The 24,652-nt window shown below is 40.0% G+C and overlaps 1 long non-coding RNA gene across 2 annotated transcripts in view; it reads left to right on the forward strand.

Annotated features, from left to right (window-relative positions):
* LOC107970548 (uncharacterized) overlaps window positions 1-4,772 on the forward strand; it is a 58,336-nt gene extending 53,564 nt beyond the window's left edge. Inside the window, exons 2-3 of one of the 2 annotated variants that reach the window (XR_001713147.2) lie at window positions 3,393-3,450; window positions 4,592-4,772. This is a non-coding gene — a long non-coding RNA (uncharacterized LOC107970548). Of the gene's footprint in view, window positions 1-3,392; window positions 3,451-3,706; window positions 3,923-4,591 lie in introns of those variants that run through there. The other variant, XR_001713146.3, reaches the window with a different exon arrangement.
* The last annotated feature ends 19,880 nt before the right edge of the window (window positions 4,773-24,652 follow it).

Here is a 24,652-nt window from a genome sequence, read left to right on the forward strand (position 1 = left end):
GTGCTGGACATGTTGGAATTGAAAAAAAAAAAAAAAAAAAAAAAAAAACAAGGCCGGGTCTGGTGGCTCACGCCTGTAATCCCAACACTTTGGGAGGCTGAGGTAGGTGGATTACCTGAGGTCAAAAGTTTAAGACCAGCCTGACCGACATGGTGAAACCCCGCCTGTACTAATAATACAAAAATTAACCGGACGTGTGTTGGCACACGCTTGTAATCCTGGCTACTCGGGAGGCTGAGGCAGGAGCATTGCTTGAACCCAGGAGGCAGAGGTTGCAGTGAGCTGAGATTGCGCCATTGCATTCCAGCCTGGGCAACAAGAGTGAAACTCCATCTCAAAAAAAAAAAAAAAAAAAGAGAAGTAAAAGCACCTAACTTAGTGCAGGGATCAACAAGCCTTTTCTGCAAAGGACCACATAGTAAATATGTTAGACTTCTGGGCCAAGAGGAAAATGATTTATGTAGGTACATAGATAACACTTAAAATGTTACCATTCTTAGCTTGCAGGCTGTACAAAAGCAGGCATTGGGCCAGATTTGGCCACAGGCTGATGTTTATCAATCCCTGCTCTAGTGAGAAACACCAACATTAATTAACACACATATAGATATATGACTGTTCATTTTGTTAAGTGCAATAAATAATTCTTTTTTTTTTTTTTTTTTTTTTGAGATGGAGTCTTGCTCTGTGGCCAGGCTGGAGCGTAGTGGTGCGATCTTGGCTCACTGCAACCTCTGCCTCCTGGGTTCAGGTGATTCTGCTGCCTCACCCTCCTGAGTAGCTGGGACTACAGGCGTGCACCACCTCGCCCAGCTAATTTTTGTATTTTTAGTAGAGACGGGGTTTCACCATGTTGGCCAGGATGGTCTCAATCTTCTGATCTCGTGATCCACCTGCATTGGCTTCCCAAAGTGCTGAGATTATAGGTGTGAGCCACTGCGCCCGGCCAATTTTTTTTTTTTTTTTTGAGATGGAGTCTCACTCTGTCACCCAGGCTGGAGTGCAGTGGCATGATCTTGGCTCTGCAACCTCCGCCTCCAGGTTTCAAGTGATTCTCCTGCCTCAGCCTCCTGAGTAGCTGGGATTACATACATGCCACCACGCCCAGCTAATTTTTGTATTTTTGGTAGAGACAGGGGTTCCACCATGTTGGCCAGGCTAGTCTCGAAATCCTGACCTCAGGTGATCTGCCCGCCTTAGCCTCCCAAATTGCTGGCGTAAGCCACCGAGCCCGGCTATAAATAAATTTTTTTAAATTGGAAATTGGTTCTGTGAGAGAGGGCAAGAGGGGCTGTTATCTAATTTAGCATAAGAGGTCACAGTTGCTTTGAGAAAGGGTCATTTGCATTGAGTCTTCAAGAGAGTTTTGGAGTCAAGGAGTTGAATACTGAGGGGTGGAAGGAGCAGAGTACGTGAAAGAGAAGAACCAAGAGGTGAGGATGGTAAAACTAAAGGGAAGCCATGAGGATGACCAAGGTGGGCTTGGAGAGGAGGCAGAGCGTCTAGTTCATGTTAAAGCACTTTCCATCTTTTCAGAGAAGAGATGTTGCCACCATTGAGAACCTGAGGGGGCAGCACAGGTTGTAAAGTGGGAAGGCTTACTAAAGAGATAACTCATGATTTTTTAGTAAAGGGATAAGGGGAAAATATATTGAGTTAATAACCTGATGGCCTGGTTAACTTCCTGACAGAAGGAAAAATCTCTGTTCTACTAGACTTTGTGTGGTCCACAGGGTGAAAGGGGTAGAATGCAGTGAGATAAAAGCTACATTTATTTCATGCTTGTTTAAAGCCAGGCACTATGCCTTAAATGTTTAATATCTAAATAATATACTAATATTATTCCTTCAGAGAGGAAGAAATTGAGGCATAGAAAAATTTAGTGAATTGCCCGCCTGAGATTATACCATAGTATGTAGTAGAGATGGGGTTTATATCTGTCCATTCTGATTGCAGAACTCATGCTATCTTTACAAATATCTTTCTATTTTTTTGTGGGGGGTGGGGGTTGGGGAGAGGAAAAAAAAAAAACAAGAAACAAGGGGAATGAAAAGATAGGGGAAAATGTGATTTGGTTCTTGCCAAAATCAACAAAAACCTTTTTGCTTTTTGGAAGGAAGACAAAATCCAAGATGCAAGTATCTAACAGATATGTTTCCCCCTCCCCTCCCCTCCCCTCCCCCCCTCCCCTCCCCCTCCTCTCTCCCTTCCCCTCCCCTCCCCTCTCTCCCTTCCCTTCCCCTCCCCTCCCCTCTCTCCCTTCTCTTCCCCTCCCCTCCCCTCTCTCCCTTCTCTTCCCCTCCCCTCCCCTCTCTCCCTTCCCCTCCCCTCCCCTCTCTCCCTTCCCCTCCCCTCTCTCCCTTCCCCTCCCATCCCCTCTCTCCCTTTCCCTCCCCTCTCTCCCTTCCCCTCCTTTCCCCTCTTCCTTGTTCCTGTGAGTCTCTGAATCCTTTTCTGTACACAGATGAAGTCTAGCCCACAAGCCGATAAGTGTTCATTGCTCCTGCATAAATAAAATATATGAACATTGTCCTGAAGAAGGAAAAACTTGCACAGTTCTTGGTTAATAGAGTCAATAGACTCTGAGTAGGACCCAGGCCTGTTGGTGACTTTCCACATTTGTACAAGCTTTTCCCTCTTTCCCTTCCCCTCAGTTTCCTGGCAAACTTCTTCTTTAGACCACCTAGGGTTGGCAAACTTTTTGAGTAATGTGCCAGAAAGGAAACATTTTCATCTTCGTGGGACAGTCTCTGTTGCAACTACTCACCTCTACTGTTGTAATGCAAAAGCAGCCATAGACAGTACATAAACAAATGAGTGTGCTGTGTTCCAATAAAACTTTATTTAACAAGAATAAGCAGCAGGTCAGATGGGACTATGGGCTATAGTTTGCTGACATTTCTTCTAGACCTAGCATAAATGTTACATCTTAAATCTATGTTGGTAGCATTTATTTGTCGTTCCTCCATGTTTTTTTTTTTTTTTTTTTTTTGGTTCGAATCTCTGTAATATATTATCTTTGAAAATCTTTTTGCAAAGCTGTCTTTTCACCCTGTTGTGATCTTTTCTGAGGCAGATACTAACTTTTATTTACCTGTTGTCTACTATGGGACTTGGCAAGTATCTCATTAAAATGTGTTGGTGTTTTGAGTGAGACGGTGTAAAGCTGTACTTTCCAAAAATAGCCAGATCAATATTTCCAATCTACAAGCACTTCTGGAACCCTGATGCTCCCCAGTGAGAGACAGAGTCTCTTCCCTGTCTCTTCGAACCCAGGTTGGACTTAGTGACTGCTTCAATGAATAGAATGTGATAGAAGTCATGCTGCATGATATTGGAGACTCGGTCATATAACTTCCATTTGATGCTCTCTTTCTTTCTCTCTCTTTTAGGACTCACATCCTTGGATCCCAGACTCTTTGATGACAGGAAGGCCAAACTATCTCAAATGTAAAATATGAAGTAGTTTACTAATTTTCTTCCGTTTCTCTTAGCATAGAGGACTGGGGAGTTAAGAAGTGTTCTTAGAAAGCTTCTGTTGAACCTGCCTTTCCTATCTAAGTTTATCTTTTATTCCCATGAGATGAAAGTGAAGAGTAGGGATGTATGTGTGAGAGAAAGAGCAATAAAGAAAGCGGTGTACCCCCCCCCCCCCACACACACACTTATATGTAACTAAGAAGCTTACATGTGAGTTGTCCATTAGGGTTTTCATGAAGAACTTACAGTGAGCCTACACGGAGTTGTCCATACACAGAAGAACTGAGACCCCCCAGCCCCTGCCACTAGTGACAGCTCTCATTAACCTCCTGACATGCTGGCAAATGAGCATTCAGGGCTCCAGGGAGCGACATCCAGCCAGCGGCTTGTTTTCGTAAATAAAGTTTTATTGGCACATATTATGTTCATTCATTTACATATGATCAATGGCTTCTACTACCCTGCAATAGCAGAAATCGGTAGTCATGGCAGAGACTATGCCCTGCAAAGCCAAGAATACTTACTCTCTGGCTCTTTACAGAAAAATGTCTTGCCTCCTGACTCTCAGCCTTCACGTCTTCCATTAAGGTGTAGTAATCTGGAGCAGAGACAACCATGCCTGCCGTGTCTTGAGTTCCTGATTTGCAGAAATCATGAACATAATAAGTAGTTACCCTATAACATGACATTTGACAATAGTTTGTTATGCAATCAGAGTACCTGGAACACAGTTGAATACAGAGCTTGGGAAAACTCAAACTTATGTTTGTTAAAATACCAGAAGATCTAAACCTCCTTTCTTCTTTACCTGTTCCTCCATCCCCCAACACACACCCCTATTCAGACTTTTTGTGGTCTTCAAATTCCAGCTAAGACTAAGGAACATGACTACCTATCTCCACTTGATTGTTTGCAGTGTTAAGTTACATTTTCCTTCTAGAGGGAAAATATTAGTTATAAGTGTCCTGATTAACCTTAAGAAATAAGAATGTTTTGTCTATATAGGAGAACTTTAGTTTCAACTGTTGTTTCCAGATCTCTCAAACCATGAAGTCTCATTAAAAATGAAAAAAAATGATAGTCTTTTTTTTTTTTTCTTAATCACTGCAAGAATCTCAAATGGATAAGCAACAACCTCCAATCTCACAGCACTGGTAATTGTGGCTCAGAGTTCATGCAGATGGAGACATCAGTGAAATACCCGCAATCAGGTTCTGTATTTTCTCCGTTTGCCGTTCATCAAAATGAAAGGTTTTCATGAAGAGGATTAAAGGCCACAAATAAACTATATTGTAATGCTCTCTTTGAAATATTTAAGGCATTTATTTAAAAAAGGGCAGTTTAAGATGAAAGGTCAGTCAGTGATAATCAATTTCTTTAACATTGATATGATTCTTATTAAACATTTATCATTTGGGTGTCACTTCAGAGGGCTCTGGAAATCATTTTTCAATGTCTACATATCATTTTGCAGTTGTCAACTGCCCAGCAGCAACAAACATTACACTTCAATTCTTCTTCACAGTATAGTATTTATGGACTTATTTTTCTGAACTTCTGGGTTCTGAGAAATTACATAGTGGATAGGCATTTATAGCATGCAATTGTTCACACAGTTTTCTGTAAGTTGGAGAGATAGTTTTTCTTTGATTACACTTTTAACAAAATATGGAGAAGTTGGATGCAGTTTTCTTATTTTCTTCAGTTTCTCTCAGCATAGAGGACTGGGGAGTTAAGAAGTGTTCTTAGAAAGCTTCTGTTGAACCTACCTTTCCTATCTAAGTTTATCTTTTATTCCCATGAGATGAAAGCGAAGAGTAGGGATGTGTGTGAGAGAGAAAGAGAAATTAAGAAAGCAACATACAACACACACATACATTTATATGTAACTAAGAAGCTTACATGTGAGTTGTCCATTAGGGTTTTCATGAAGACCTTGCAGTGCCAATATTCTCCTGCTTCTTTCTTTACCCCGATGTTGGGTTATCAATTTGACTTTTAGGGTAATATCAATTAACTCCTGGGGGCAAGATAGCATTGTGGAGAAGAGCAAGAGCTTCGGTTTCATGTATCACAAACTTTGAATCTTAGCTCTGCTGTTTTTTAGCTCCTACCTTTTGGTGAGTTATTTAAATTTTCTAAACCACAGTTTTTATAAACCCTCAATTTCTATTAAATGGAGATAGTAATGCTTACCTCATAGGGTGGTCATTGTATGGATTAGATGAGATACAATTATTTTGCATGATGCCTGTGCTTGGCATATAGCAAGCCATGATAAATATTAATAGTTCACATAGTTCTTATTACTACATTTGCTGCCTCTACCAAGGGCTTAGCTATATGGGTGCAAAGTGTTTACTGTTTCAAAGAAACCATTGGAGATGTTCACGTATGGGAGAACTGTTCAAAAATGTTTCTCCTATTTTGTGTTACATTGTCTACATTTTGACACCATTTTAGTGTCAATTCCTTAAAACATACTTTCTGGGATAAACATTAATCAAAGTATGAATGTTACCTGGGAAATGTCACATGTTAAAATTCAGATCCATGGATTTGAAGATCAGATTCACTAACTGTTGCATAGGGCACATCAAATTACCAGAATTATGTGACCCTGAATGGGGTGAATTTTTCCAGGGAAGGAGATGGAGAGAGGAGTACAAAGCAGAAAGGACAAGCCTGGATATTGTGGCACCTGCGTACCTGTATGATAGAGTATTGAAAACTTGGAGGAAAGAGATACCAAGAAAATTGCAACAGTTTACAAATATCTTGTGAAGCAGGGTGTTGTCAAAAATAGTGTTTCACCTAGCTCCTGTTTAACACGTTTGTGCACCCCTTTCCTAGATGATTTTGGTTCTAACAACTAACCCTCATGGCCTATCCTTGGAGAACTTCCATCAGGGTACTTGAGCCAACTTGTACTCACAAATGCCCAAGAAGTGCCTGGATGACTGTGATGGTTAATTTTCTGTGTGCTGAAGGCAAAGGGAATACAGATTTTGTAGTGGAAGAAAGTAAGTATAAATACCAGCTACAACCATGTGACCAGTTAAGAAATGACTGTAATTATCATCAGTATTTCCTCCTTATTTTGTCATTAATGTTGGTGTGTATACATATGATATACATGTGTGTATCTATGCATATATTAGAAAACTTTTCTTACCCCTCTATTCTCCTCTTATGTAACATAAGCTGTATTGTATTTATATCATAATATTTAGGTATTATTAATTTTACATCATAATATTAAAGTTTGGGGATATAAAGAGGAGTAAACATCTTAATGACTTTGGAGAAGAGTTCAATGTATTTTCAGTGGTACACAGGATAGTTGTATCATGGTAGGCATAATTGGCATAATTAGGATCTTGTTATTGTCTTTATTTGGAGATTATGTATGGTTTAGGGATATGACTATAGGTGCCAAGTTGATAAGGGGTGGGCTTGAGATGGTTAAGTTTATGTGTCAACCTGATTGGGCCACAGTGTTCTCAGATATTTGGCTAAACATTATTCTGTGAGTGTCTGTGAGGCTGTTTCTGGATGAGATTAATATTTGAATTGGTGGACGGAGTAAAGCAGATTGCCCTCCCTAGGATGGGTAGACGTCATCCTATCCTTTGAGGCTTCAATAGAGCAAGAAGGCTGGGCAAGGGAGAATTCTCTCTCTCTAATTCAGATAGGATACTTGTTTTTTCCTGTTTCAACTTGGACTCGGACTGAAACTTCACCATTGGCTCTACTGGGTCTCCAGCTCACTGACTGCAGATTTTGGGACTTTTTGATCTTTATAACCACATGAGCCAATTCCTTATAATAAATATTATTTCTGTATATAATATATAATATGATAATTTAATCTATTACCTATCTTCATATCTGTATTTGTCTATCAATCTATTTATCTATCTATCTATCTATCTATCTATCTATCTATCTATCTATCTATTCTGTTTCTCTGGAGAACCCAGACTAATACAATGATCCTTAGCCAAAGACTGACACTTGCTGCCTACTTGGGACAGCTCTGAGCCATAGCTTATATTCCAGAGTTTCCCTGTGAAATCAGGCTAAACATAGCCTCTGAACAATTTTGCATGAGATCTCATTTTTGCTTAACTTTTTCCTCTTCCCTGGGTGAAAAGGAAAAAGTCTGTCTCTCCTGGGAGAGCCCTTCCTCAATAAATCACTTGTACACAAATCCTTGTCTCAGGGGCTGCTTCTGAGGAAACTGACCAGAGGCAGGATGAAAGTAAATACGGTTTTCTGTTACTTAAACAGAGCTGGCAAAATATATTTAGGGAGGGAATGGCAACTGTTTAGAGAGAGAGAGAGAAAATAGACCCGTTGTTTTGGTGGAGACTTTGAAGGACTAACTCATCATTAAAGGAGATCTTGAAAAAAACAATGGTTCAACTGTCCTACATAACAAATGTATGGGTGCTTGCACGATAGAACATATAGCAAGGGATAAGGAGGACAGGAGAGATGAGACCAAGAAACACGGATGGTCAAACAAAATTTCCCATGGAATTTTATCCTGTATTCCCCCTAGCAGGTATGTCTTTCATTCCATTCTAAGTTATTTGCTGCAATCTCAACCACTTCTTCTTTAGCTTGATGCTCTGAACCTTTGTCTGCTACACACATAGCCCCGTGCTGGGAGAATTGGGGGAAGTAAAACTGGGAGGTAGGGTCTATTATAAAGAGTCCTGGAGCAAAAATGCTGCATTTAAGAAATCTGTAAACTGGAATAATTCATTAGAATCAGGAATTTGCAGTCAGTGATGATTATGAAAAATATATGTACCATCTCTCAAATTTCCAAAGCATTTTAGGGAGTAGATGGATGTCCCATTATTTAATAGATAGATAGAACCCTGAGCGATTTTATTTCAATTGTGAAGGACTGAGTGAACCCAGCTGACATCTGGCTCTGCTTGCTTCTCTATTACATTGAATGGTCTATAGTTAGCTTTGCAGGAAGCAAATATTTCTAGTTCTTTAACTCCAAAGTGTTTCTTTCCACTTATGTTTTTCATTGGCATAACCTGAGAAAAAGGGCTAAAAACAGGGCAGAACAGAAAATTCATTTATTGACAGCCTATGGGGGGCAGGAGAGGAGGGTGCCTGAAAATATCTCCTTTCACATGCAGGAGAAAAAAAGAATGGATTTAATTACCATGATTAGAACCAATTGAGTACCTAATTCTGCTCTTGAGAACTAAAGGCCATTTGAGGGATTGCTAACTTGAAACACTTATAAACCAGGGTAGAAAGGATAACCTCCCCTAGACAATGAATATCCACCATTTTGGAAAAGATACTGAGAGAGAGGTGTTGGAGTCTATCGGAAAGAATGTCCCCAGGGTCCATGAATACTCCTAAAATTGGGAACACTGTTCATTTTCTCATTCCAGAATCTTCATTTGACCATTGGACGGTTTATCTTCTCCAACCTACCTTATATGGTTTTCATGAGAATTAGATTAAAGAATGAGTGGGTAGATGAACCCTACATTATAGTTGCCCAAAGTGGGGGTCAGAGGACAGTTTCCAATGGTATTGCTGATCCTTACTAGTCCAAAAACTTGGCTATAGAACTTTCTTTAGCTCTATTTTTTTTCCCTCCCCAAATTCTGTTCTTGTCTGTGTCATAAATTAGCTTACTCTCCTTCTGAAGGAATATCTATATCTACATTCGTAGTAATAAATTTTAATTGTTGCATAGTCTACAAATTTCTTAAAAAACAGACCACAGAAATCTAAGCATAGATTAATAATTACTAAGTGCACATGACTGAAATTTATTGAAGACTAACATCTTTGGGTTATTTGAGAAACATTTGATACACTGTGAATACCTCTTATCAGAGAACATGTAGTTCATATATTATCCCCATCTGTATGCCAGTAAAGAACACGGCTAACTAATCATGGCATTCTTTCTCACTGTCCAAATGTAGACACAGAATCCTCAACACTGGACATCACAAGAAAATGATCAGAGTTGGTGTGTGAGCCGAGCCTGTTTGCAATTTCTCCTCTAAAATCTGTCAACTCTTTTTTTTCCTTCTTTTAATTTTTTTTTCTAGCCACTAGACAACCAGATATGTCAACTCTTTTTTTCTTTCTTTCAACTTTGAAGTTCTGGGGTATGTGCACAGGATGTACAGGTTTGTTTCCTAGGTAAATGTGTGTGTTGGTGGTTTGCTGCACAGATCAACCCAACGAGTATGTTTTTGAGTTCTTGCTCACATGACAGCTAGCTAAGAGTATTTCACAGCAAGGTGAAGACAGGCAATGAGATAACTGTTGCCTTGAGATGGGGTGAAAAGTTGTGAATTATTGTATAATGAGACGATGCTCAAAGGGCAAATGGGATTGTAAAGGGAAAAGAGGAAGTTCAGGAAAACAACCTTCCATTACTTCTTTCTTTAGAGCTGCACTGTCCAATATGGTAGCACCAGGCATAGGTGGCTACTGAGAATTTGAAATGTAGATAGCCTCAGTTGAGAAGTGCTATAGGTGTCACATATAACACTGGATTTTGAAGACAGAAAAAATAAGGTAAAGTGGTTTATTAGTATTTTTTATATTAATTACATATTGAAATCACGAGTTTGGTTATATTGGGATAAGTAAAATATAGTATTAAGCTTAATTTCACCCGTTTCTCTTTGCTTTTAAAAAATCTGACTACTAGAAAATTAAAATTACACGTGTCTTTCCTTGTGTTTTCATTGGATAGCTCTGATCTAGGGCATGGGTTTTTGCTTCGGTTCCAATACCTGTAAAAGTATCCATGTATAGAGTTTTAGAAGACTGGGAAATCTCTGAAATTATATGCCCCATGTTATATGCATCTACATATGTGAATTTTTCTGAAAGAGTATCAGTAACTTTTGATCAGAATTTGTGATACAGAACAAGGGTAATCACCATTGGTCTAGAGTCTTTCATAGAAGGGTATGAGACCTTAAAGTGGAATTTTAGAAGGTAAAATGCAAGACCTTTCCTCACTTCTGAAATCCTCGGAGAAGAAATCTAGGATTCATTATCACAGGGTTGAAACTATATCTAGGTAAAGGCAGTGGTTGGGTACCTTATTCACCATCTTATTCCCAGCATCTGACATGCAGTGTTGGCATCCTCCAAAAATTTTGTCATTTAATGTCTTTGAGATCATCACCTGTGAAAATTTATAGGTCATTATTTTCTGCATAGATACTAAACATATTTTTGGAGAAAAAATGACAACTTGGAACTCATTTGGAAAATGTATTTGCATAGGTGGATTCTCTCAAATCTAAGGATTTGAAACAATGATATGAAAGCAAGTAGTTTAATTGCAAGGCAACCCAGGAAGCACCAGTAGGGAAGTGGAGAAGTAAGGCAAGGACAAAAGGAAAGCTAGTTCAAGGTAGATTAATGAGCAGGTTATTGCTGTTGGTTCTTTGGGAGACTACAGAGATCATGTCTCAGAGTTGTCCCATGTGAAGGGCGAGGAAGCCATCAACTCTTATGTGTCATGGGTTGGAGGCCATTTCTGGGTCAGAAATTTCCCAGATCTTCTATCTTCCTGGGGTGAGGGCTGAGGGGTCCTTCTACCAGCCAAGGAAAGCACTCAAGCTTGAGATGTGGCCACATGCAATCAGAGGCAGTCCATAGGTTTGGAGAGGGTGAGTGTTAAGGGAATGTAGGCAGGGTACCAACAACTTAAGCTAAGTGTCGCATGGAGTGCTGTGGCTAGAAGTCACTCTTTAGTTTTGTAGCAGTAAACAGGACAGATGTGTTTATTATAAGATAATGGTCCCAATCCAGTAGACTCAGAAAACTGTGCATATAAGAATTTAATGAAGATGGCAGTCTGCTTTCTGTGGATAAAAGAAAATTCTAAATTTATACCACAGGCTTGTTTGCATATAGACCCATCCCAACTAACATTGTTTTTCAAGTATTGTAATATGAATGTGTACTCATAAGAAAATGGATCTTTGAGTGTTGTTGAAAAACCATTTGAAAAGCTGTAATTATTGTGAAACAATTTGGCAAGGGTAAGGTTTGTTGGTAGAGATGAAAAGCAGTTTTGAGGCCAAGAGTTTGCTATTTTCCCACAAACAAGCTTAATGGAAAACACAATTATTTCCTCTTCTTGGCCAACTTAAAATGTGTAAATGTTCTCTACAAGCAGTAAGTGCAAATTTTGTCCCATTAATATAGATGAAGGCGGTCTGTTTCTAGTATTGACAGCACCAAACTTTTAAAGTATTTTAAGAAGAACTATAATGCATATCAAACTGGAGGGGGAAAAAGTCATCCGATAGATCAATAGATTACAATGTTTATTCTTTCAAATCTATTCTCCATTAGAAATGCTCAAGTATTAGGATAAAAATGGTATATAAGTAAAACGGTTTTCACTTTGTCTATGAGAAATTTGAAGGGAAGTGTGTCTCAACTTTTTTTTTTTTACCTTAGAGAAATATATAGCTGTCCTTTATAAAGTTTATTTTATTCATTTTCAGGAACACTCTGGCCCTCATCTCCTAAAGGCAAAAACATGATATAGATGAGCTTGAGCTCTGCTATAAACAGGGCTATTCAAACTTTTGAATTGGCTGACCTCCAGCACTGCATTTGTGGGAGGCAATGGGGCAGGACAATAGAAAGAAAATAACCAATAGCATTTTATTCTATTTCTAATTTATTTTCCCATTAGCAAATTATAAAACATAATTACTCAAGTAGTATAACCTATTCATTCAAATTAGAATGTCTGGAAATGTTCTGTTTCCCTTTTTTTAAGTGAGGTTTTACTGGAGAACAGCTAGAAATATCTACATAGTGTTTTTGAAACTATGTAAACTATTATAACGAGGTTGCCCTCCCTATACAAATTCAAAATCTATAGCCTTTTCTGCAGGGTTTACAGGCTAGTTCCTACCTGTCTCTAGCTTCACCACATGACTGCCTTGTCTTTCTGACTGTACTTCAGCTGCCTGGACCTTCCCTTCTTCTCTATCACCCCAAACACTTTCTCTCCTCAAGGTCTGGGTGTGCTGTGCCCTCTGATTGGAATGCCCTCTCCTGCTACCTCCCGCACATCCTTGCTACTTATCTTCCTATTTATCTGCCCTTCCCAGCTGACCCCTGTCGTCTGCTGGAGCACCCTTCACTTTTTACTCATTGTGCTTAAATACCATTGTGGTTTTTATAGTTATTCAAGGGCTAATTTGTTTATTGTTTGGCTTTTTCACCTCAACCATGACTGTTCACAATTCATCCTATGATACAACAGTCAACATATAGCAGGTATTTAATATGTTTTTGGTGAATAAATGAGTAAGTGTATGACTCGAGATGCTGATCCATTTGCCTTCTTGGTGGTTTCTATGTCATTATGACTTTTCTTTTGACTTAAACATGGTATCTCCCCTGTAAGGTTAAGGGTTGAGCAATTATACCAAATCATAAAGTGCTGGATTTGTTCATTAGGGAAAGTCCCATAGGGTTTTCCTTGAGATCTATCTTTGCTGTTTACATCAGCGTCTGAATTCCTCCTTTTGTAATTGTTCCAATATCTTGTTTCACTTTGTCTCCATGTGGGCACTGCTGTACCATGCTTACCTGGCACAAAATGTTCATCGCACACTATTTGTTGAATAAATGAATGAATGAAGAGAATGCAATCAGAAATGTTCTTTTCCAAATGTATATATCATTGATGGACTGGCCTATCTTCTGAGAAATTTGCAAGTTTTAGATTGGATCAAATAATGGATCACTCGTTTACTTTGATGTCTTCTGAGACAAAGAGTTCATGAAGGGAGTTTGCTTCATGGGCTTATGCTTCAGGGGCCTGAGATGTCCAACCTGACTGACATCAGTGCTTTAGAGATGCAAGTGCAACCAGGATGCCTAGTAGGACAATCGGCTGGGGGAAATCACTAGGGCAGAGTGAGGATGAGCTGCCATTGACTTTAATGAAAGAGACAATCTCTATGGGAAATTCAGGTCAAATGGAAATGAGCCACACTGAGCCTGTGTAGATTTCTATCATGACAACCTTCTGTTATATACCATCTCTTCCCTTTTTAATGTGAGAGCCATGGTTAATTGTTGTCTTTCCACTTCTTGGCTCTTTACCTTGTCTGCTATAGGACACTGAGAGTAATTACTTGAAAGAATTCCTTTAGTGCAATCCAGAATCCTCAGGCATCTGAGAAATTTTTCTTAAAAATTTTAACTCAGCAAAAAGTTAGAAGTTTTTTTTTTTTTCCTGACAAAGCATTTTTTAGATCACCCTAAAATATTTGGATAATGCAGGCAGTGGCACTTCACTTCTGCTAGGAATAGGATCTGCTCCATAGCAATGTCTATATATCCATTCATTAATTAATGTATTATATGTGTGTCCAGACTGTCTTGATAAGGATATGTTTTAGATAAAATAATGGCTATAGAGACAACACTGAATCATGTTTTTGGTTTTCTTCTCTGATACCCTCCTTTCTTGTGGCAAGGTCTGTTTATCCTTCAATTCCATCTTACAGCTTTGTTTGCTGCCACCTCCTTAGTGCAAGCCACCATCATCCCTCATCAAGACTACTCTAACAGCCATCTGATTACTCGCATCCATCTGTGCCTCTCTCTAAGCTGTTCTCAGCAACTAGATCCGGAGGGACACTTTCAAATCTCAAATTCTCTCATGTCATTTTCTTTGTTTAAAACATTTCCAAGGCTTCCATTTTTCTTAGAATACATTTAACAGAGCAGTCTCTCCAGCCACATGGTTCACTGGGCATCTTGTTGCCCTCCATGTTTACCCACACAAACTGTCTTTCTACCACAGATGCTTTGTAAATGCTGTTCCTTCTGCCTAGGATGCCCTTTCCTCCCTCCCTCCCATTTTCACCTAGTTTACTCCTATTCACCCTTCAGATTGTAACTTAGCCATCAATTGCCTGTTTAGTACCCTGGTTAATTTTATGTGTCAACTTGACGGGCCTTGGGGTGCCCCGGCATTTGGCCAAACATTATTTTGGGTGTGTCTGTGAGGGTGTTTCCGGATGAGATTAACATTTGAATCAATAAACTGAGTAAAGCAGATCTGGCATTCCCTAATATGGGTGGGTCTAATCCAGTCAACTGAAGACGTGAATAGAACACGATAAGTGAGAAGGAACTCCTGTTTGAGCTGGGACGTTTGGTTTCATCTGGTCTTAGGACTTTGACTAAAACACTGGCTTTTCTTGGGTCTTGAGCTTGCCAGCTTTCAGACTGGAACTTATATCATTGGCTTTCCTTGTTCTCAGACTTTGGGACTCAGACGGGCGCTACTACGTATTGACTCTCCTGGATCTCCAGCTTGAGGACGGCAGAACTGAGAACTTCTCAGCCTCCTTAGTTGGATGAACCAATTCCTTATAATAGATCTCTGGAGAACCCTCACTAATACAACCCACCCTCTCACATACACATACTTTTATCCACTCTTCTAGAAAAGTACTTTGTAGGACATATATATTTGACATTTTACATCTATTTGTGTGATTATTTAATGAAGTCTCTCTCTCCATTACAGTGACTGTCCTAAATGGGCAGAGACAGGGACTTTTCTGAGATTTTACTAGAGTATAGCACATAGCACTGTGCCAGGCACATATCTGATGATGAGACAATGACGTTACCTCCCATAGGTAAGACCTAGGCCATTGTGGGATATAGAATACACCTTTTCCTAAAGGACTTTTCATGAGATCTTAGTTCAACTGCACCAAGTTAACTTCCTTTTTGTCTTGTCTGATTGAATTTTCCAAATCAAGCTACTTAGATTCTGCCATGTTTGTGACCTGGTTTCCATTTATAATATTTCTTTGCTGTTCCAGGATCTCTGCCTTGATAGTCTGCAGTGCATCCCATGAACTCAGTATGGAGAAGTTGCCTTGTCCCCATCAATCCAATGGAGTCCATTCATGTCTCCAAACCTTGGCTTAATGATTGTATCCCTGCTGTCTGTTATAGGAACATTTTTCCCTGACCACCCTATCTGTCACCCCTTGTTAGACCTCCCTTTCACTAACCACAGCCTGATCTCTTATCTGCTGCCATACTCTCAGAAAATCATACCAAGCCTATTAGCTCAATTTCCTCTAGCTTCCATTACCAAAACCAGGGTTTTCAAATACATGGTCTCTTCTGGGAAATAAATCCCTTTGCCAACCTGGAAATGCCCAAGATGCCCTAGTTTCAAAATACAAACTCGAAATGTTTCAAAATATGCTTCAAATTGTTTTTCCTTTTTTTTTTTTTTTTTTGAGACAGAGTCTCACTCTGTCACCAGGCTGGAGTACAGTAGTGTGATCTCGGTTCACTGCAATCTCTGCCTCCCAGGTTCAAGTGATTCTCCTGCCTCAACCTCCCAAGTAGCTGGAATTACAGGCATGCACCACCACACCCAGCTAAGTTTTAAAAATATTTTTAGTACAGAAGGGGTTTCACCATGTTGGCCAGGATGGTCTTGATCTCCTGACCTTGTGATCTGCCTGCCTCAGCCTCCCAAAGTGCTGGGATTACAGGCGCCCAGACTCAAGTTCTTATATCACATTTTAACAGTTTCTCTGCAGGTCAACCTGACATTCATTTGGACTCATCCGAAAAGAACAGCATGTTCCCTTTGATGTCTGCATTTTCCAGAATAAATGACTTTCTCTCCCTTAATTTCTACTTTTAGAATCTTAATGAGCATTGAGTTTTGGAGACAGTGACCTTGTTTTCAAGTGTAGGAATTAATTACTTTAAAAATGTCACTGTTTAAAGCAATATCAGCACCCTGTTCTCACTCATGAATTATCACCACATAAAATCTCACAAAGATTATATGAATCTCTTCCAACAAAATGGTTTGCCTTTTTATGTGCAGAGGATGGTCCTGGGACAATTGCAACAAAATCATTTGGGTGGGGAGAGGTGATTATTAGAAATACATATTCCAGGTCCCCACTGCAGACCGACAAACCAGAAACTATAGGATCCTTAGAGCTGCTGCTGCTTCTTTTTTTTTTTTTTGAGGTAGTTTTACTCTGTCGCCCAGGCTGGAGTGCAGTGGCTCAATCTTGGTTCACTGCAACCTCTGCCTCCTAGGCTCAAATGATTCTCCTGCCTCACCCTCTCGAGTAGCTGGGATTACAGGTGTACGCTACCATGCCCGCCTAATTTTTGTATTTTTAGCAGAGACAGGTTTTCACCACATTTGCCAGGCTGGTCTCAAACTCCTGACCTCAAGTGATCCACCGGCCTTGGCTTCCCAAACTGCTGGGATTACAGGTGTGAGCCACCATGCCCAGTCGAGTTTGCATTTTAAACAAGGTAGTCCAATTAGTCTTAGGTACATTAAAGCTGAAAAAAAAAAATACCACAACATTTTTCCTTGAGTACTGCCAAAAAAAAAAAAAAAAAGCTGGCACCCTGTCATATATCTGTTTATGTACTGTACTGATATAGTAAGTGTGTTATAAATGATACCTCAAAAACAGAAATTTTAAAAGGGTAGAGAAAGGATATATATAAACAGAGTTATATTTGCTTGCCATATTACACAGGGGGTCATTCTGCATACCCCACAGGCTGTAAGCACTCTACTTTGAAAACTAATGTTTTATAGGATGCAGATTATTACGTTTACCTCTAAGATTGACTTGTGTTCTATTCTAGCAGAGAATAAATACTAGCTGAGATGGGCTACAGGATGAATCTTGTTGAAGGTGATAAGGGGAGATCTAGGTGCGGGGAACTTGAAGGAAGGATTCAGGGCGTGCAAGAGACAGTTTGAGGGCATTGAGACCCAACTTAGTGTGTGTGGGGAGTCAGAGGTGGCACAGGGAAGCAATTCTGAGAGGTGCATTGTTTCTGAGGGACAGGGGAGGGCCACCAGACTGCTTCTTGCAGAACTGAGAATTGTATGCTGTCTCATGTGTATTCTGTCTCTTTCCTGTTCCGTGTATCGTGCTGCTCAAAGTGTCAGTGGTCAGAGGCCCAGGGCCAAACCACAAACTGTTGTACCAGTGGCCCATGTCAAGATAAGTATAGAAATTGAGAGCGTTTAGGCATTTTTAGAGCAATTTGCCCTTGCTGTGACATCTAGTAATTAATATTTTTGTGTGTTTGCGGAAGTATTGGTCTGCTATAAATTGGACATTTAAAAATTTGTGAAATAAGCCAGACACAGAAAAATATTGCAGGATCTCATTTAGTGGAATGTAAAAAAAAAATAATAAAAAAAAAAGTCAAACCACACATAGAGAATAAAACAATAGTTACCAGAATGTGGGGGAGGGGAAGAAACAGAAAGACGTAAGTCAAAGAATACAAAGTAGCAGATGTATAGGATGAAGAAGTAGAAAGAGCTAATGTAAAACATGAGGACTATAGTCGATAATGGTGTATTGTTGTCACGATTTCTGCTAAATGAGAAGATTAAAGGGGCTGTTGCCCCGGGGTAAAAATGGGTATCCGTATGAAATAATGGATATGTTAATTTGTTCCACTATAATCATTTTACTACATATATAACATCATGTTGTATACTTTAAACATACGCAATAAAATTTATTTAAAAAACAGACTGTTTTTCTATAAAATTGTGAACTGGTCTTTAACTCTAGATAGTTTCTGAAGCACTGTTCCAGATGATGCGTAGGCTGAATTCTCCCACCTTTGCTTCAGTCCTAGGGCCCAGGAGCTGCAATGGGCCATTCTCATCTGAAGGAATTGCCTCAGCTTGTTAGAGGACTGGCATGAAAGGAACAATCGTGATAGTGGGCATAACACATAAACCCTCTGGGACTCCCTCTGGTCATCCACAAATGGCAGTAAAGAGATGAGCGCCTCCTTGTTCTCACTCACAGGTGGGAATTGAACAATGAGAACACTTGGACACAGGGTAGGGAACATCACACACTGGAGCCTGTGGCAGGGCAGTGGGGTGGTCTGAGGGAGGGATAGCTTTAGGAGAAATACCTAATGGAAATGACGAGCTGATGGGTGCAGCAAACCAACATGGCACATGTATACCTATGCAACAAACCTGCATGTTGTGTACATGTACCCTAGAACTTAAAGTATAATAATAAAAAAAAAAGAAATGAGTGCCTCCTTTACTGGATACAGCTGCTACTTTCTTAGGAAAGTTAGGCTTACAACTAAGGAGGCAGATATCCCAACTGTTATCATCCAGGAGATGTTTAAAGAGCTTAATAGTCACATTTTTGTTGCACCACAGCCTGAGCTTCTAGAAGCTTCTTTTCCTGAATTTCTCCCTAATTACAACCTGCTTACCTGGCTACAGGGCAGAGAAGGCCAGGATGATAAAGCTATTGGGGTTGCTAAATTTAGAATCTAATAGCATTGTGTCAGATCTCAGCTTGGTGACCTCCTAGCTAGTGACACAACTTCTCTGAACCTCAGCTTTTTAATTTTTCAGTGGGCATAGTGATTTCTATCTAAAATGTTTTAGTGGGGGAATAAATGTGTTTATTTTTATAAAGCACTTAGCTCTGTGAAAATCTGTAGAACATTTAAAGTACATTGTACTGTCATTATCATGCTTTTTATTTATTCAGTAAATAGTTGAGCAAGTACAATCTGCTGGGAATTGTACTCATTCCTGAGGGAGCCGTAATGAGACATCAAGCATCATACTGTACCTAAGAAATTTATGATCTAGGTGACCTCAGTACAACTCATTTTCAACACCTTCACGTTCCTAACGAGACTGTAAATCCTGTGTGGTCAGGAAACACATCTGATTCATCTCTGAGTCTGCAGTGGGTAGCCTAGTGTGGGCCTGTGGAAAGTACTCAAGAAATTCACGTGGAACAGAATCCCATCGTCTTCCAAGTCTTGGTTTGACTTGATACAAAGGTTTAAAAACAAGTGTTTATTTAGGAAATGATCCCAAGTAACAGCCATCGGGGTGTGGAGGAGTGTGAGAGAACAGGGAAAGGAGCCATTTAGGGATGTTTTATCTATAGCACACTAGAAGCTAATCCTGTTGGGGACATCTTGGGATTTACAGCAGTGAGAGAGAACTGGAATATTTATCCATCAACTACCATTGGTTGAGAGCTTCTTGGGGATGAACATTAATCTAGCATTTTTGCCCTGCTGTTATGGCTACAGGAAAGTCTCTGGCACCAAATCACAGAGGCTGGCAGTTGAAAGTCAGCCTGCTTGCATGGCAATGGTAGGCACCATGAGGATATGGGTGGGACACACATCTTCACTCCATTTCTCAGCTGAAGTCTACCACGCGGGCCGGTTTTCCCAGATTCCCAGGAATCTGTCTTGCTCAGTGTTGTCCCCCTTCTCCACACTGTGAATATCTATAACACACTCATGCCTATACTTGTCTTCTCCCAGCACTCCAGCTTCTACTGATTCTTTCTTCTTCTCAGTTCCTTGTTCATTTATTTATTAATATTTTTAAATAGCTCTCCCTTTGGCACAGACATGCACAAAGTTATTTCAATGCTGTATGTGGGTGTCTCACCTTCCCACATCCGTGTGAACTCCTGAGGACAGATACCATGAGTTATTCATTTTCTGTTCTTGCCACATTGCCCACAACAAGAAAGTCTGCAAGAAATTAAACTTAGGGCTGAATTTAACTTTGCAATGAAAGACTGGTGATCTGTGCTTCTCAACTTCTGCTTTTTCAGCCGCATTTTCTGCTCTGACTTGACTAAGCTGACAATTTGCAATTTTATTGATTCTAAAGTATTTTGATGAGACTCATGACTGCCACAGCCACAGCGGGTAGCTGTCATTTATTCAGCACATATGTGCTCGCATTGTGCACTTAATATATTCTCTCATGTGATCCTCATAACAAAGCTAGTGTCATCATTTTACAGATGGGAAAACCGATTCTAAATAATCAAATGACTTAAGATCATATAATTAGCAGAAGGGCAACAATTCAAACTCAGGACTAACCTAGAATTCTAGACTTTTAACTATTGTACTCTATGTCTCCCAAATATAAGAAACAGTAAGAAATACTGAAAATAACCAATTCATTATTTCATTCCCCTATCAGTTCCACTGTCCAACTAAGAAGTATCCAAATTCAGTGAGTTTATGTTGTCTTTAGACTTTGTTAGTCAAGGCATGTGAGACTTATTATTGGAGATGAAGTGCAGAATCATTCTCAGGGACCCCCTCAGCGTCTAAGTTACCATTATCCACAAGGCAGGTGGGTTTGATTGCCTGCCGGGTGACAGTCCAATGACCACAACCAAGGAGGATTTAACAAGGGGACTTTATTACTTGCAACAAGCGAGGACACCAGGAATAGTTCGCAAAGTGGTGCCTCCCTGAGCAAAGGTGGAAACAGGGCTTTTATTGGGCTAGTTAGTTAGCTGAGTCATTGTACGTAAAGGTGGAGAAGGCAGTGCAGACGCAGTTGCTGATCATGCTTCTAGACAGGGCGCATGTATGGACAATGGAGAATAAGCTCCTCCTCTGGTGGGGTTTTTAGTATGGAAATGAGGGGAGTTTGCTAAACCTCATCTCCAACTGAAGCATCTGAGGATCCAACCCGTTTTTTTGTTTTGCTGGAGGTGGGCTTCTTCCCGGAACTTTTCTGAAACAAGAACTCAAGGTGTATCAGTTACAGGTGGGTACTTTCACCTGTAACTTTTCCCAGTTACAGTGTGTGCTGGGAAACCCAAGGACCCTGGCTTACATCGCCTTTCTTTTTTCTTTGTTTTCTGGCCCTGCAACTCCAAAGACAAGCCCATCTAGTTTGAGGACTAGAAAAAATTGCCTCCGATATCACGTATCTTCCGAAATCGTTTGTTTATGTCTAGGTTTTGGATTTCATAAACCCAGAAACATGTATTGTTACAACATGAAGAAAATATTTCCTTATCCATGTGGGAGTATTTTCTCCTTGTCCCTGAAGCTCAGTCTGAATGGCTCAGGCCCGCTTTAGGTTTCAGCTCTTTCTTCTCCCTTCCATATCCTCCATTACCTAGAGAATCATCATTTATCGTGGGAGGTGCAAAGTCTTGCTCTGACTCATCATATGTGTTCCCAAAACCATTGTCTCCGCCAGGACATTTTATTTTCCCTGCAGGATCTAAACTCTCGAAAGGCAAAGCCAGGAAGAGCCGTTTTGTTTCTCTGCTCGTCCTCCACATCCTTGAAGCCGGGAGTGGTGAAGCTAGACTTATCTGGCTCAATAGGGAAATGGCTCTTGGATACAAGATAATATGAGATTAAAAAAAAAAAAAACTGCACCAACTAATATTTTAGAAAAGAATGGCTCATGTTTGTATTTACGTGTTTGTGAACATGTGTGTTCATGATAACAGATTAGCCTATTGGTCCTTCTTACACAAGGCAGGGAATAAAAGGCAAAAGTAATTCAAGTCATACATTGTTTAATTTCAGTTTTGTGTAGCGTGTTGAATTGTTGCAAAGCCAGCTGCTTTATCTCATAGGCCTTATTTTTGTACTATAATACCAGCATTCAAATGCTCTGACCCCAAATGTTTGCTCAGTATGGAATGTGGAGTTAAATCTTGTCTGAAATTTCATTAGAAGACAGTCTAATTAGCCTGAATCAGAAGCCACCTTCCAAATAGCATATTCAAAAACGTTAGTGAGTTATCTAGAATTTTCTAAAAGGAAAACATGATTTATTGAGTTCAGAGCATTTTTCTTGGTGCAATAGAGAATTACAGCAGCCTTGTTTGAATAGCTATTATTAAGATTGCTTTGTTGTTTTGGAGACAGATCCTTATTTACTAGATTTTTGAATGGGAAAAAAAAAAATCCTGCTTTGGCAAGCCCTTAAGTGTAAAGGATCACAGAGTGATAAATGCCAAGGTGATTTTTTAAAAATGTAATATGTGGTTCGTTGAACTTTCCTAGCTGTCAGTATGTGAAGAAATTCCAGTGTCAGATATTAAGCGAGCATTTTCTGTATATAAGTCACACATTTCAAATAGGTATTTTTCAGCCCATTAATCTGTAACAGTGTGTTGGAAAATTTGAAAATGACCAACTACTGGTTTAGTTTGCACCTCACTAAATTGTCCGCAAGGATTAACTAGAAAAACCTGCCCATCAGAACCCCCACTGCCACCCCGACCACTCTCCCTGCCCACAATCACACAAGCACACACACTCCCCTTCCAGGATTGCCTCAGCACAGGCCCCAGGTAAGCATTTCCACTGAAATGATAGCCAGTCCTGGCTTCAGATCATCCATTACAGGCTATCACCTGTGAATCTTCACACTGGGAAGGTTTTCCTACCCAGTTTTAATGGCTGTTTTCAGAACTATTGACATTTACCAAGTCAAGGGCAATCTATCTTTTAAAGAAGTGCCAAAATAGCCTTGGACTTGGGTCCCAAACGTGCTGGGAAGTGTGGATTAACATTATAGGAGGAGGGGAGGCGCAGAAAGTAGAGGTGGAGAAACGTAGAGCTTAGCTGGGATTCTGTGTCAAAGATGGTGTTCTATGAGTGGGAAATCTTGAGGTGAATGCTGCCAAGTCCTTACTTTCCAGTAGAGAAATGGGCTTAACTTGGGCATTTAAAGTGTATTTGGGGAGTTTCTCTTCTGGATAGCTATATATTCTCTGAAATTAAAGGAAAATAAGGATGGAAATGACTTTCTTCGGTGTTTATTGTTGCTGTATCTCTGTGGTGTGGCCAATATTTTGTCTTTTTGCAAAAAAATTTCTTTCATTTTTTCCCACAAATATTTATGAAGTACCTATGACTGTAATCAGACATTGTGCCAAACTTTGGAGATAAAGTAGTAAGCACAATAGTCTCTTCTCTTATGGAACAAGATATTCTAGAAACATTTTTTTTTTTTTTTTTGAGTTGGCGTCTCGCTCTGTCACCCAGGCTGGAGTGCAGTGGCACGATCTCAGCTCACTGCAACCTCTGGCCTCCTGGGTTCAAGCGATTCTCCTGCCTCGGCCTCCCAAGTAGCTGGGATTACAGGTATGCACCACCACACTCAGCTGATTTCTGTATTTTTAGTAGAGACAGGGTTTCACTATATTGGCGAGGCTGGTCTTGAACCCCTGACCTCAGGTGATCAGCCCACCTTAACTTCCTAAAGTGCTGGGATTACAGACATGAGCCACCATAGCCAGCCTCTAGGACCAAATATTTTATCAGTGGAAACATCTATTGAGGAAAGTGCATCTGGGTAAGAAACAGAAAGCAAAATTTCACCAGTGTCTATGATGGGCCAGGTACTGCTCAAGTCACTGTGCTTACATCGTGTTACTAAATTCTCAAAAAAAATGCAGAGACACAGGAATCATTCTTCCTATTTTACAGACAGGTAACCAGATGGAAGGACAACTACAAAAACGACCAATATTTATTGAGCCCTTATCATATGCCTACCATTGTGCTGCAAACTTACATGACTTACCTTATCCAACCCTCTTTACAGTCTTGAAAGCTAATGTCATGGTCCCCATTTTAATGGGGATGAAACTTGGACAGTCACAATGCTATTAGATTGAGAAGCTGGGTTTTAAAATCACGAATACAGAGATTTTTCTGTCTGCGAGTGACTAACTCTGGACAGAGGCTTATCAATAGGAAATAGCCAGACTGTCATGGTACTTGCTGGTGATCCTGGGTCAATGAGTGATTTCTTTGCCTTGCATCTTCCTGCAGGCAGATCCCTGTCTTATTAAGAAACTGAATTAACAGTCAAAAATTCTAGAAGTGTAGCATGGGTAAAGCATACTTGATAGAGTTAAGCAGTTGTACAGTATAGGTGAGAATGCAAACACACACACACGCACACTTGTGTAGATGTAAATGTGGAGCCAGGGTACTGGACATGGTGGTGGCACTGCAGAGTACATGGTGAGTGTGAAATTAGATTATCAAAAGGAATTAATCTGAAGAATGTCAGAGCTGGAAGGAGATTACGTTAGAGAGATTCTAGTCCACCCTCTTTGTTTTACATATGGGACAATTCCTTAAGAGATGAGTTACTAAGGGAAAGTGTTTTCTTGAACAGCCCATCTTTGAATATTGCTCCCGATGGTGAAGAGGTAATTCAGACAAAATTCCTTTGACTTATACCTTCATCTTCTGTTCCATTGTT

This window comes from Pan troglodytes, chromosome 2 (assembly GCF_028858775.2).
Source record: "Pan troglodytes isolate AG18354 chromosome 2, NHGRI_mPanTro3-v2.0_pri, whole genome shotgun sequence".
NCBI lineage: Eukaryota > Metazoa > Chordata > Mammalia > Primates > Hominidae > Pan > Pan troglodytes.